Source organism: Rhipicephalus microplus, chromosome X (genome assembly GCF_043290135.1).
Source record: "Rhipicephalus microplus isolate Deutch F79 chromosome X, USDA_Rmic, whole genome shotgun sequence".
Taxonomy (NCBI): domain Eukaryota; kingdom Metazoa; phylum Arthropoda; class Arachnida; order Ixodida; family Ixodidae; genus Rhipicephalus; species Rhipicephalus microplus.
Window position 1 is genome coordinate 91583473 of NC_134710.1, and position 13884 is coordinate 91597356.

At 48.6% G+C, this 13884-nt stretch overlaps 1 protein-coding gene across 2 annotated transcripts in view; it reads right to left on the reverse strand.

The window, feature by feature from the left end:
• Window positions 1-13884, reverse strand: part of zfh2 (Zn finger homeodomain 2) — a 390896-nt gene that overhangs the window by 264639 nt on the left and 112373 nt on the right. Inside the window, exon 2 of one of the 2 annotated variants that reach the window (XM_037427400.2) lies at window positions 12638-12782. The exons of the other annotated variant lie outside the window; for it this stretch is intronic. The gene's annotated coding sequence lies outside the window, so the exon portion shown is untranslated. The remainder of the gene's footprint in view (window positions 1-12637; window positions 12783-13884) is intronic. 2 annotated transcript variants of the gene reach the window in all.

A 13884-nucleotide genomic window follows, 5' to 3' on the forward strand; every position in this document is an offset into this window, starting at 1 on the left:
AACACAGAACCTGCCGTCTCCGATATTGATGCGAAAGCAAACGGCGGCATAGAAGCTTGGCGTTGTCCACGTTCACGGCTCTTCTTGGCGTTGCAAGGCAGCAGAAAATATACGAATTCGGTGGTCTGGAGATCAGTTCTGGTACATCGTCTCCAGGTCACAAAAATGAAGTAAATAATTTACGAACCAGTTACAATTCCGCGTTTAAGATATGGATTAAAAAACGAGCCCTAAATTTACACTCTTTCCTTTATTGATAGCGAGGGCTTATTGGTCAGCTGCCAGCTCGACATAGCATCACGTGCTACGTGACGCCAATAGGCAAAAAAGAGTGTTCAACACTCATCGTAATGGCAACAGGCGGCGCTAGCTGACTGACCCTTCCATGTTTAAATGCACATATATACTCTATAAAGAGGACGGGGGGGATGAACGCTACTGGAGCTCAGTGGTAGGGCATTGGACGCGTTCCTATAGAAGGTCCCAGGCGCAGTCCCTGCCTGTGACAAGTTATTTTTTCGCCCACTTCTCTTTCTTCCCATTTACATTAGAATTACTTCTTAGAACATCAGCGATACCATGATTGGCGCCTTTGTCGGTTCATTCGATATCACATTGTGCGCACACAAAGAAATCTATAGCCCTTGAATTTTCACTCTTAGCTTAAGCTAAAATAATTTTCAAAAACATGGCGACGAATTTGACGTGTTCGTTTAATCGCGTGCGGCGGGAAATGTTAGGTGAATAATTTGTTCAGAAACGTTTCGCTACGGCAGAGTGATAACAATAGGAATGCAGCCTTGAGCAGCGACACTTAATGATAAATGTGCGAAATTTGTGCATGTCAGCGATGCCACAATAGCGCGTGGTAATTTATTGTGACACCTTTTCTTTTTTACAAGAAAACGTACTTTATCGTTTAGAAGACATAAATCTTCTCGAAACCCTTTGTAATGCTTCTCCGTTTTTAATCCATCAACGCTGACATTCATCAGTGCGTGCGTGCACGGCGGTGTTTGGAAAGCGAGGTTATTGAAATGAACGAAGAGCAGACTTCTGCCCACAGCGGTAAACCAGCAGCCGTTGCCGTGGGTATTGGCGCAGAGGAGCGCTTATCGCCTCACTCTTCGGACGACGAGCATCAGAGCACCTGTGCTCGGCAGCAATGCCTGTGCTCGGCAGCAATGCCTCTTCGTAACGCCCTTGCAAGGGCCACGCGCGCGCGCCAGCCACGTTGGCGCCTCAAACGAGCGCGCGTGCGAAAAGGAGGCTAGCCAGCGTTCGTCTCAGGGCATCGGCGATTGAGAGTGACGCAGAGAAGCAGCAGCAGCTGCCACAGACAACGGAAGCGAGAGGAAATGAAAGCGCCCGGGCTGGAAGACGCCAAGAAATTGCGAATTGCTCTGATTGCTGGCAATGAGCAGCTCGAGAGAGACGATTTCCTTGGCGTTATCGCGCGCCTCTGGCCTTGGGGCCAATTAGGGGCGCAAAAGCAAGCTTGGCTTTCATTTCTGCCCCTCGCTGCTCCCGTGCAGCCGCCGGCGGTGCCTGTATGTGCCGTCGCGAAATCCCTCGCAGCCGCCACCAGAGCGCTCCTTTATGACGCGCTTCCTCAGAGCGCCGGCTTCTCAAGTGGCGACACAGCCCACAGAGTGATGCCGGACGGAAGGAGCCACCGCATGTGCGTCGTAGAGGGGATGAAAGCGAGGAGACAAAATCTGGCGGCCGTCTACAAGTGCGCACAGAAGCCGAATATTTATCTTTCCATTTCGGGGATGACGCGCTGGACCCAATCAGAGACGCACGAATTAATCATTTTTCCTCCTCCGTGACAGATGGCGAGAGAGACGGATCGGAAATGTGGCGACACCAAAGGGAGGGCCCTGCGAATGCTCGCCAAGGATGAAAGATCCTCGCGCCTTCGGCTTGTGTAGTTGTCGTCGAAGAGGTTAAGCTATTTGCCCCTTCTCTTCCGGCACGGAATCCGAATCTTCAAGTTCAGCTCGAAAAAAAAGAGAGAGAGAAACAGGAATATAAACGGTGGCGGAAAGAAGAAGACAAAAAAAAAAAAAGGAAGATAGTCCGCGCTGACAACTCAGCAGGGCCAAAACGTTGAAAAGCCGCCTCAGCAGCTGGATATATTGATTTCGCTCATTCCGTCCGCCTTTCGTTTTCGTTATTCGCTATAGACGTCACCTACTCGATCCCTCTCCCTGTTCACACAAATAGCACGCTTTCTTTCTTTTCTCTGTTCCGATGTTTGAACCACTGGACCCTTCCGTTTCCGCGTGCCCGCCAGTGAACGGGAACAAAAAAATAATAATAAATTTCTCGAGAAGTGTAGACTATTCCCATCCTTCCCACTTTTCTTTTAAAACAAAAGGAACGTCGAAATACGGCCAGGACTATATCGAAGAAAGCGAAACAGAACGGGCAAAAGACAGACGCAGCAAAGGCCTAAAGCGCCGGGGAAGGAAGCGCTCAAATTTTGACGGTAGGCGGAGCAGAGCGCGGCGAGTGCCGTCGCCCGGTTCTCCCCTGTTCACTTGAGAGAGTCCGACCAATCCTGCATTCTAGAGTGCCAATGGCGTACATCTTTGGTTCCTTTCAGCTCTCATGCTCCGCGTTTTCCCCCCGTTTCTCCGATCCTCTTTGGGATACCGCTTAGAGCTGCTGGCTAGCGGGAAAAAAATTAGTCATCGATCTTTTAATTTTTCTCGTGCCACCGCGCCTCTCTTCTATATTTTGTCTCCCCTCGGCTTTATTTCCCCTATTCTTCGCATTCCACTTTCGTTCACCTCTGGGTGCTTTAAAGACGCTCCTTTTTGCCCCCTCGCCGTCTACTATCGTTGCTCCGCTTGATTTTCTGCGCCTACCAACCGCTGCCCCTTCTCGCCGTCGAAGCGCGGCAGCCGGCAATACAGCCTCGTCTCCCTTCGCGAAAACCATACAGCCATCACCCACATAAGCGTACATATGCGACGCACGCACGGGCCTACACATATATGTGCCCAATGCCGAAAAAGCCCGGCAGCCCACGCGCACACACAAAAAACGAATGCGCAGAGACAGGAAAAAAAAAAAACCAACCGAGGGCGCACGCATAAAACCAGCGCCCCAGCGTCTCCCTTCTAATATACGGTCCCTATAGCCCCCCCCCCCCAATCCTCCCCCACCTCTTCTTCCACTCGCATCTCTATATACGAGCTTCTTCTTTCTTTATCATTTCTCCTTTTCCCTCGACTAAGTCGCGTAGCTCCGCTTGTCGTTCTAGCGCTAGATTATTCTTCGTATGTTTATTTCGTCTCCACCCCTGTCCGTGTTTTCTTCTTTTTGGGGCGAAAAATGTGGAAAATGGAGAGCCGCACTTCTGCTCATCTTTATTACGCTCTCTTTTTTTCTCTCTCTTTTTCTCCCCCTCTCTCCTTTTTTTATTTTTTCTCGCGCATTTGTCGATGGCCGGGGACTGCGCGCCGGCCCCCGCCTCTCCTCCGGTTAGCACTCAGACAGCTCACCTCCCTCAGCCGCCTTCCTCTTTCTTCAGCACCGGTGACGTCATTCAGCCTCCCATCGCATCTTTCCCAATATTTCTCCTCCGGCGTCTCCTCCCGACAGACAAAAAGCGCAAAAGAAGCATAAATGTTGTCTTCCTGCCCGAGCAAGGAAAAAGAATTAAACAAAAAGAGGAAGAAGAGGAAGGGAGAACACGCGGCTCTCCTTGCAGCCGTCGGGGAAACGGGCCCCGTCGACCCGTCTGCCGGGTTCGAACATCGAGGAAAAGCCGCCACGTGTTTTTGTAAACACAGGCCGTCACGTGGAAGCGAAAGGTCGCGAAGCTCGTAATTTTGTTAACTAGCGTTCGGCAACTAGCTGCGCTAAAAGAGAAATATCACAAAAAGTAGGAGAAAAAAAAAACGCGTGGTGAACCAAAAGAAAAAAAAAACAAAAAACGCCATCGTTCTTTTTCTATTCTTTATCTATAGCCCACGATGTTTGCCGCGTTCTTAGAAATAGCCTACTCGGTATATTTATGTTTGGAGGAGCCCTAATGGCGAAAATAAGAACGAAATAGACTTTATAATGACTGCACATCCAGTAATCGTGAAGGATGTGGAAGTGGTTGGCAAGGTACGATGCAGTGACCATAGAATGGTACGGTCTCGAATTCGCCTAGACTTGAAGAAGGAACGACAGAAACTGATACGCAAGAAGCCAATCAATGAGCTAGCACTGAGAGGGAAAGTACAGGAATTCAGAGTGTCGCTGCAGAACAGATACTCGGCTCTTAGTGAGGAAACCAACCTTAGCGTAGATACAATGAATGATAATCTGACGAGTATCATCACGGAAGTGGAAGTTGGAGGCAGGGTAGTTAGACAGGACACTGGCAAGCTTTCCCAGGAAACGAAGAACCTAATTAAAAAGCGTCAAATCATGAAAGTCTCAAGTACAACAGACAAAATAGAACTGGCAGAGCTTTCGAAGTTGATTAATAAGCGTAAGGTATGCGATGTAAAAAGGTATAACATGGAGAGAATCTAACACGCTCTGAAAAACGGAGGAAGCGTCAAAGCAGTGAAGAGGAAACTTGGGATAGGCAAAAGTCGGATGTATGCACCAAGGGACAAAGAAGGCAAAATAACTACCAATATGGATAGGATAGTTAAAATAGCGGAGGAGTTTTACAGAGATCTGTACAGTAGCCGAGACAACCACGACCTTAATACTATAAGAACTAGCAGTAACCCAGATGACACCCCACCAGTAATGATAGAAGAAGTCAGAAAAGCTTTGGAGAGCATTCAAAGAGGCAAAGCTGCTGGTGAGGATCAGGTAACATCAGATCTGCTGAAAGATGGAGGACATATTGTGTTAGAAAAACTAGCCATCCTGTTTACGAGGTGTCTCCTGACGGGAAGGGTACCAGAGTCTTGGAAGAACGCTAACATCATCTTAATACATAAAAAAGGAGATGACAAGGACTTGAAGAATTACAGGCCGATCAGCTTGCTCTCTGTAGTAAACAATCTATTTACAAAGGCAATTACTAACAGAGTAAAGAAAGCATTAGAATTCAATCAACCAAAGGAACAAGCAGGATTTCGAACAGGCTACTTAACAATTGACCACATTCATACTATTGATCAGGTAATAGAGAAATGCTCAGAGTATAACCAAGCACTATACATAGCCTTCATAGATAAGAGAAGACGTTAGATTCAGTAGTAATATCAACCGTCATGCAGACACTGCGGAATCAGGGCGTAGATGAAGCATATACAAACATTCCGGAAGAAATCTACAGGGGATCAACTGCTACCATAGTGCTTCATAAAGAAAGCAACAGAATGCCAATCAAGAAGGGTGTAAGGCAGGGGGACACAATCTCCCCAATGCTATTTACCGCGTGCTTACAGAAGGTTTTCAAAGGCCAGAATGGGAACAGTTAGGGATAAGAGTTAATGGAGAGTATCTTAGTAACCTGCGCTTCGCCGATGACATAGCATTGCTGAGTAACTCAGGGGACGAATTTCACCTGACATTGCATTGCTGAGTAACTTAGGGGACGAATTGCAACTCATGATTACGGAGTTAGACAAGGAGAGCAGAAAGGTGGGTCGTAAAATTAGTCTGCAGAAAACGAAAGTAATGTACAACAACCTCAGAAAGGAGCAGCGCTTCGAGATAGGTAGTAGTGAACTTGAAGTTGTAAAAGACTATGTCTATTTAGGGCAGGTAATAACCGCAGAGCCTAACCACGAGATTGAAGTAACTAGAAGAATAAGAATGGGGTGGAGCACATTCGGCAAGCACTCTCAAATTATGACAGGTAGATTGCCACTATCCCTCAAGAGGAAGGTATATAACAGCTGTATCTTGCCGGTACTTAGCTACGGAGCAGAAACCTGGAGACTTACAAAGAGGCTTCAGCTTAAATTGAGGACGACGCAGCGAGCAATGGAAAGAAAAATGGTCGGTGTAACCTTAAGAGACAAGAAGAGAGCAGAGCGGATTAGGGGACAAACGGGGGTTAAGGATATCATAGTTGAAGTAAAGAAGAGGAAATGGACATGGGCCGGGCATGTAGCGCGTAGACAGGATAACCGCTGGTCATTAAGGGTAACTAACTGGATTCCCAGAGAAGGGAAGCAGGTTAGGGGGAGTCAGAAGGTTAGGTGGGCAGATGAGATCAAGAAGTTTGCGGGTATAAATTGGCAGCTGCAAGCACAGGACCGGGGTAACTGGCGGAACATGGGAGAGGCCTTTGTCCTGCAGTGGACGTAGTCAGGCTGATGATGATGATGATGATTATTATATTTATGTTTCTAGTGATAGACATCCCATGCCGAAATTAACGAACCGGTGCTTTCGAAAAGCAACATTTGCTGTTGGCCAACCTTTTCACTGATATCTCCAGCATCATGACTGGTTGAATTATTCTTTCACAAACCATAATAACGATAGTATTACCTGGAGTTTCACGTCTCGAAACCCCGATATGATTATGAGATTGATTGACATATGGGGTTTAACGTCCCAAAACCACCATATGATTATGAGAGACGCCGTAGTGGAGGGCTCCGGAAATTTTGACCACCTGGGGTTCTTTAACGTGCACCCAAATCTGAGCACACGGGCCTACAACATTTCCGCCTTCATCGGAAATGCAGCTGCTGCAGCCGGGATTCGAACCCGCGACCTGCGGGTCAGCAGCCGAGTATACCTTAGCCACTAGACCACCACAGCGGGGCGATATGATTATGAGAGACGTCGTAGTGGAGTGGTCCGTAAATTTCGACCATCTGGTGTTTTTTAGCGTGCCGTGAAGTATCGAAACAGTACAAGGGGCCCCTTGTATTTCGCCTCTATCGTAATGCGACCGCCGTAGTAGGGATCGAACAAACGACATTCGGGTCAGCAGCCGAGTGCGAACCATTCTAACGTAACGTATTTTTGCGAGTACGCCCACTCGGTTTTCTTACGATTCTCGTTTACCAGCTCAGGCTATTGCGCAGAGTTCTTCAGCATTAAGAAAGTTGGTCAGTTATTTAGTTTTTTCATAAGAACATTAGTGTATCTATGTGTAATCTGACTGTAACGACATGGATTGAGTACGTATGAAATATTGTGGCATCAATGTAGCTCGAGAGCACAGCTTCCCACTGGGCTTTTATAGTGAGGCTTTGCTTGCCCAGTATTCACTCCTTTGCTGTAACGAGTCGAAGCGGCGAATGTGTTATAACACTCACTTCGCCCAAATGTGTGTAAACGAGTCCCTCGTTGCGGTGGAACGACGTAATTGAAAAGCACAGCGGCGAAAGAGTCGACGAAGACGGTTGTGAATGTAAACGGGGCCCCGGCTGTTGCAAAGAAGTGCGTACGTGTGACAGTGGGCGAAAGTCGCAGCGCAGACACGAACGCTCAGCGAAGGGCGGGCAAAGGCGGCGCCGAGGCGGAAAGGCCCCTGGGCGACATGTCGCGGTCAAACAGTCAATTTGGAGCCGCGAAACAGCTGCGTTTACGCCCATTGCCAGCGTGGCCGGGGAAGGAGCACCAGGCCGGGCGGCAATAACAGTTCCAGGAGCGGGCATCGCGGCCGGCCTCGCAGAGACCGCGCAGCCGGGATGGAGAAATTCCCCGAGCGGGGAAACGATCCAGACCAAACCACCGCGGTCGGCGAACTCATAGCGTCGCAGATTGTCGCATCGCAAATACCAGGCGATGGCAGCCGTCGCGGCTTGGCAGCAATCGGTGGCATGGACCAGAGGGAAAGAAAGGGTGCGCCAGTTCGACCGCAACCTGAAACAAAAACAGGGCGGCCAGCCGCTGAGTCGGGCTCCGCAAGACGGCACTGTGGTCCATGACAGCGTTTGTGACAGGGTTTTCTGCGGCAGCACTTGCAGCAGGCGGCAAGCCTCGAACGAAACGAGCGAAACAAGCTTTACGTTAACCCCCCCCCCCCCCGCCGTCCATTTTTTTTTTTTCTGAAATGAAGAGCCACAGAGGCTCGAATAACGAATTTCCATAGTCCGTGCACGACAGCCATCAGCACAGAGATTTTCGATGATCAAAACAGCTGCGCAATTCATACAGCGGAGAAACAAGTCACATGTACTTTAACGGGCGAAGGAAATGGCCATATCGCAGTATCGATGGAAAAATACACGCGAAAGCACGCAGGCAAAGCGCCGGTCGAGGATCTTGCACGCGGCAGCCACTGGCTTCCCGGCGGCATAACGCCTCAAGAGCCGCCCGGCCCTTATCGGCGTCCGCGTAAAGCCAGGCGTGGTCGTCGATAAGAGACGGCTGTCAGCGTGCATGCATGCATGTGTGCACGCCTTGTATAGTCGCAGTCAACATTTTCACCCGTAAAAAAAGCTGCCACTTCCTTGACGCCTTTAGCCACTTCCAGCCGCTATCGAGAGCATAAAGGCAATAAAAGGTACACCACTGGTGAACCCTTTCGTTTTTGCGCATCCACTTCTTTCCATTGCTTTCGCTGGAGCGCACGGAATACATCTCGCCCAGCCTCCTCTCCCTCGCTCAAACGAGGAAAGGCCGCCAGGCGTGCGCTACGCTTGCTCAGTTGATAGGCGCGTTCGTGTCGCCGTCTCACAAGCGCGTGGGGCTTTCTTCAGTTGCTAATTCATACCGCCTTTTATTCTCCACGGCCAGCACTGCAGCGGACAAAACCATTAGGGCAGGCTGATGATGAAACTGCGGGGCAATGATGGCGCCGCTTGTGCGCAGACCGGCGAGGTAACTAAACAAAAGCGGTCTTTCACGCGCGGACGAGCGATCCGCATCGGAGCCTGGAAACGCGACGTCGTTTCAACATGTGCCCACGCGAGATCCACGACGAAAGAACGAGACGACGACGCATCCGAAGCAACGCTGGAAGAATACAATCTGGCGCCGCATCTCGCAACACCACGCCGTTTCCTTTCTGTCCTTGCGCGAGGTTTTTCAGGCGCTTTTATTAGCCAGGCTACCTATAATTTGGAAATCAGATTCGTAGCGCTCTTAATGGCCTCCCTTGAGCTCGCATCGCCCGGGTGACGGGGGATCAAAAGAGAAGAAGGCAGCCTCTAGCGACAAACGGAGAAAATAAGGACAAGGCGGAGATAGAAGGCGCATAAAAGAGAATGGCCGCCAAAGCGCAGATAGCGCGCACAGTCAACGCCATAACGGACGGAGGAAGTCGACGAGAGAAACAAGAACGCGAAGAAGAAAAAACAGGCAGTGCCTGATAAAGTTGTTACTTCGCGCCAGCCATGTTGGGCACGCCGTCGTTCTGTGCTCGACGCGAGGCGCTTGCGTGCACATTTTGGCGGACGCATCCCGATCGAAGTGCGTGTTTGGCGTTTGTAGCGGTCGGACGATTAAACCAAATGATTATTTGGCAAAAAAGATATATTAAACAATTACGTGATAAACGTATCGCACCTGCTTATTTCTGCCTCATAGTGGGTTTGTTACACTGATACGTTCAAGTTGCAAAAAAAAAAGAAGCATGATGTGGTAACGGATGTTAAATGTTTGCATCAAATTATTTAGCATAGCCCCATTGCGGTGGTCTATGCTAAGGTGCTCCGCTGCTGACCGCATCGAATTCCGGGCTGCATTTTCGATGGAGGCGAAAATGCTGTAGGCCCGTGTTTTCCGCGTTCACGTTAAACGACCCCAGATGGTCGAAATTTCTGGAGCCCTCCACTACGGCGTCTCATAATACTATGGTAGTTTCGGCACATTAAATGCCACATATCAGTCAATCAGACAAATCAATCAATGAAATTGTTTAGTATAAAAAAACAGTGCACTTTCGTATATTACAGTGTCACTTGTCTCAGTCTAATGTCTCACGCGCCGGCATTTATTAGGCTGCCCCAGCTAACGTCAGTCAATATAATTTCTTGAATTATTAATTACATTTTGAAACCGCCAAGTCTTTAATGCATCAAGACTGTTTCGGCACCAGAAGATGAGCACACAAGGCATACCTTACTTGATATAAGTTTTTTTCTTAATAATTTAAGCTTGACTAGCTATCAATACTAAACTGCGTACCCACAGTCCATGCAGATTCGTTGAAAACTCCTCGCCATTCTTTTATTTTTCCCCCTCAAAGCCCATAACGATCAATAATAATTGCGCAAATCAGGTGCAGCATTCGCGTCCTATACGAAGTAGGTCTGGGCTACAGGGAGAACGCATAAATCGACTCTGCGCAGAAGCAGCAGAAAGAACGTGAAAATGTATATATGCATGCACAGGCGTGGGCCGGTTAACATATATACAATGGTTGTTTCTCACAAGTGGGAAAGAGCCAGGGAGCGAAAATTTCCGCACGCTTCATGCGGTTGTCACATGCGGCAGAAGTAAAGTGTAGGTCGGACATAGAAAAGGAGAAGAAAGTACTTGTTCTCTAAAACGATTGCGCAAACTTGTGAAGGCCCCAATCGGTATGTATCACTTGACGTCCCCAGCCACCACGTGCCACCTGTAAGCGCCTCTTTGTTGGCCACATCGGCGAGAAAGGATGCGACAGGTTGCCGCTTTCGTTGAGCACGCGCCGTGGTCGAATGAAGATCCTACGCGAATCCCAAACTACACAACAGTGCAATTACGAAGTGTTCCTCGCCGCTTAGCTTGTAAATCATATCAAACAAGGAGCTCCTTGGCGTTAAACAGCACATTTCCCCAGTGTTTTCAGCAGCCGAGAAGTCTTTCGCTTTCACCCAGGGAAAGCAATGCAGGATTTTAACTTCTCTCTCCTTTGTCCTTAACATTGATTGATTGATATGTGGGGTTTAACGTCCCAAAACCACCATATGATTATGAGAGACGCCCTTTGTCCTTAACATACGAAGCGTGCCCCGCCGCGGTGGTCTACTCGCTAAGGTACTCGGCTGCTGACCCGCAGGCCGCGGGATCGAATCCCGGCTGCGGCAGCTGCATTTTCGATGGAGGCGAAAATGCTGTTGGCCAGTGTGCGCAAGTTTTGGGCGCACGTTAAAGAACCCCAGGAGGTCACGATTTCCGGAGCCTTCCACTACGGGATCTCTCATAATCATATGGTGGTTTTGGAACGTTAAACCCCACCAATCAATCAACATAAGAAGCAGCTGCGCTTGGCGCAGAAACCGTACTCGTAACTCGAAATGAACGAAAAAAAAAAAAAACAGTCGTTCAGATATATTAAGGCACACGTTTAAAACACGGCAGGCTGTCCAAAATTTAATCCGGTGCGCCCTCCTACCATGTGTGCCTGGCACGTGAAACTCAAGAATTCATAATCGTGACTCGCTATCGGGGAGTAGGACCACATAATTTAAGTTATTACGCCCACTCGTCCTTCCCTTCTGAGACATCGTTCCACCGTTCTACATTCATCACAACCACATTCCGGATCCGAAATTCCGCGTTAGGTCGCGGTCAGTACGAAACAGAAGAAACAAATATATGCGGTGTAAGCTTACGCAACAGGAAGACGCGAAGAAAATAAAAAACACCCTGTTTTCTACACCGTCGGTGACCGTTGTGATTGCTTGCGTAAGCGAAATGCTCTGCGAAGGCAAATCCATTTTGGTAGGCTACCGAACGTCGCGTAGAAGAATAATCGCGTCACTTTAATTTTTGTAAATCGACAGAATCAATACCGCACGGATAAGGAGTAATCGTAATCTGATCGGGCCCGTGCGGGACAAGTATACGCAATCCTTGCAGAGCTAGCGGTGCGATATAATACGGTAAATCACACGCGAATTTAGTTTTCACGCGCTACACCAGCCATTTCACTGATAACTTTTGCATAATCAAGCTTAGTGGCTTGATGATAGAGCATCGGATACGTTATTCGAAGGTCGAAGGTTCGGTTCCTGCCGGTGGGAAGTTATCTTTTCGCCACTTTTCCTTTCTTAACATTTACATTACAGTTACTTTTATTAGAGTCCCCTATACTTTCCATGGCATTATGGTCCGTTAGCTCTCATTAATATTATGTCCAGCAAGGAAAACGAGCCCAAAAATTAACACTTTCCTTTTTGATGTCAGCAACTGTACCCTGACTTTCGAATGCGTTGATAAAGGCGGGATAACGTAAAGGAATCAAAGTCGAGCTGGCCATAACGGGTGTCTTGGCAAGGAGAAAAGATTACCATTCGTACAGTACCCATGCGGCCACAGTGCAAGAGAAGCGACGGCGACAAAGAAAAAACGAAAAAAAAAAAAAGCAAGGAATCACCCATATAGCCCACGAGCAGTTTACAGCAGGAATGATCAGGTGACTCGCAAGAAGCCGGGTCACGTGGTTGAAACGCATATCACTTGTCTTTCGAGAACATCAAAGCCGTTCCCTCCTTGGCGCGATCTGACTGAAAGGTCTGCCCCGCCTGAGTGTTCGAACACTAAGAGCGGTAAGCGTCTACCGCATGGCCCTGCCGCTTCCCATATTCGCATCAGCGGACACCTTTGATTTGCGTATATCGCCTAGGAGATTACGACGAAATGAGGCGCTCAAACGTTTCGTAACGATACCCCCCTTTGACGCTATTGGCATAACACCGAGGGACCAGAGCCGACGCGCAACTCACACTCACGGCGCATAGACGCCGAACGTATACGCAAGTGGGCTCACCGTGTGTGCAGCCGTTCCGGAAAACTTGACGCCTCGGTCGCCCGAAGAAGCAGGCACGAGAACGGTGTCGTCGCGGTGCTGCCTTAATTAGGCGAGCGGCAACTGTGCATCCCAGGCATCCGAGAACATGCAGACCGGCTTAAGTCTGAAACAAGGCAACAAGACGCGGCAGAGCGCGATAAGCGCATGAGTGGCAAAGCCTCGCATTAGGACGAGAAAAAATAGAGCGAACGAAAGAAAGGAAACGAAAAAAGATCGATAAGGGATTTAGAGGTGCTTTCGTCTGCCCGTCAATTTATCGGGCTCATTATCGCAAAGGAAATGGCGATACCTAAGAGGCACTCAGGAAAACAGACACAACAATAAAAAAAAAATGACTGATGGCACGCGGCGAAAGAGCGATGTTCCAAGTCTCGGGTTCACGACCCCGCGCGCCACAAGCTGAGGCGTATTTAATTAGAGTGATTAGCTCGACACTGTTATCTATAAGCTGACGATAACGGAAAGAAGCACTGCGAGACGCAGAAGAGCAGATCAAAGTAAAGGAAAAAAAAAAAAGAGAGAGACGAGCGTAGCTGTTTTTAAGAGGGCACGACAGCCGCAGAGCTAGCGCTTGAGATGTACTCTGTAAGGAGCGCCGCTGTTGAAATCTGTCAGGAAAGCAGCCGAGATACCATTCGAACGCTGAATAAACAAAGGTCGTCTTGTAAGATAACCAGTAAGGTGGACTTGAGTCAAGTGGCACAAAGGGCTGGTTGGGCAGCCAATCTCAATGCTGCACACTCAGACAGCAGCTGCCCTGTCGGCTGCCTCTTGTAACTTCAGCTCGTCAGCGGGATCACGGTACTCGTGTACAAAGGTTACGACGAGTACAGCTGAGAAGACAGCGGATTAAGCCTTAGACAATCAAGATAAAATTTCTGCTGTCTCGGATGAAGGTGTCCGGAGAAAACAAATAATACTTAAGTTTACACGAGAAATGCCAGCGAGCGTAAAACATGTCTAGTAGAGGCATCTCTGTTTGCTCGACGTGCATCTATGAGTTTCCTACGAAGACGAACGAAATGCTAGAAAAAAAGTAAGAATGGTAATAGAAAGCAAGCGGAGTACTTATTGGCTCAAGGGACAAGGTCGCGGTGGCATCAGTTTTAGCCGGTCGAATTCTGTTGAGCGAATTTCGGCAATAGTGACTCATCAAAGACAGGTGGGCTCATATTGGAGGTGTCAGCAAGTGTGCATGACAGTAG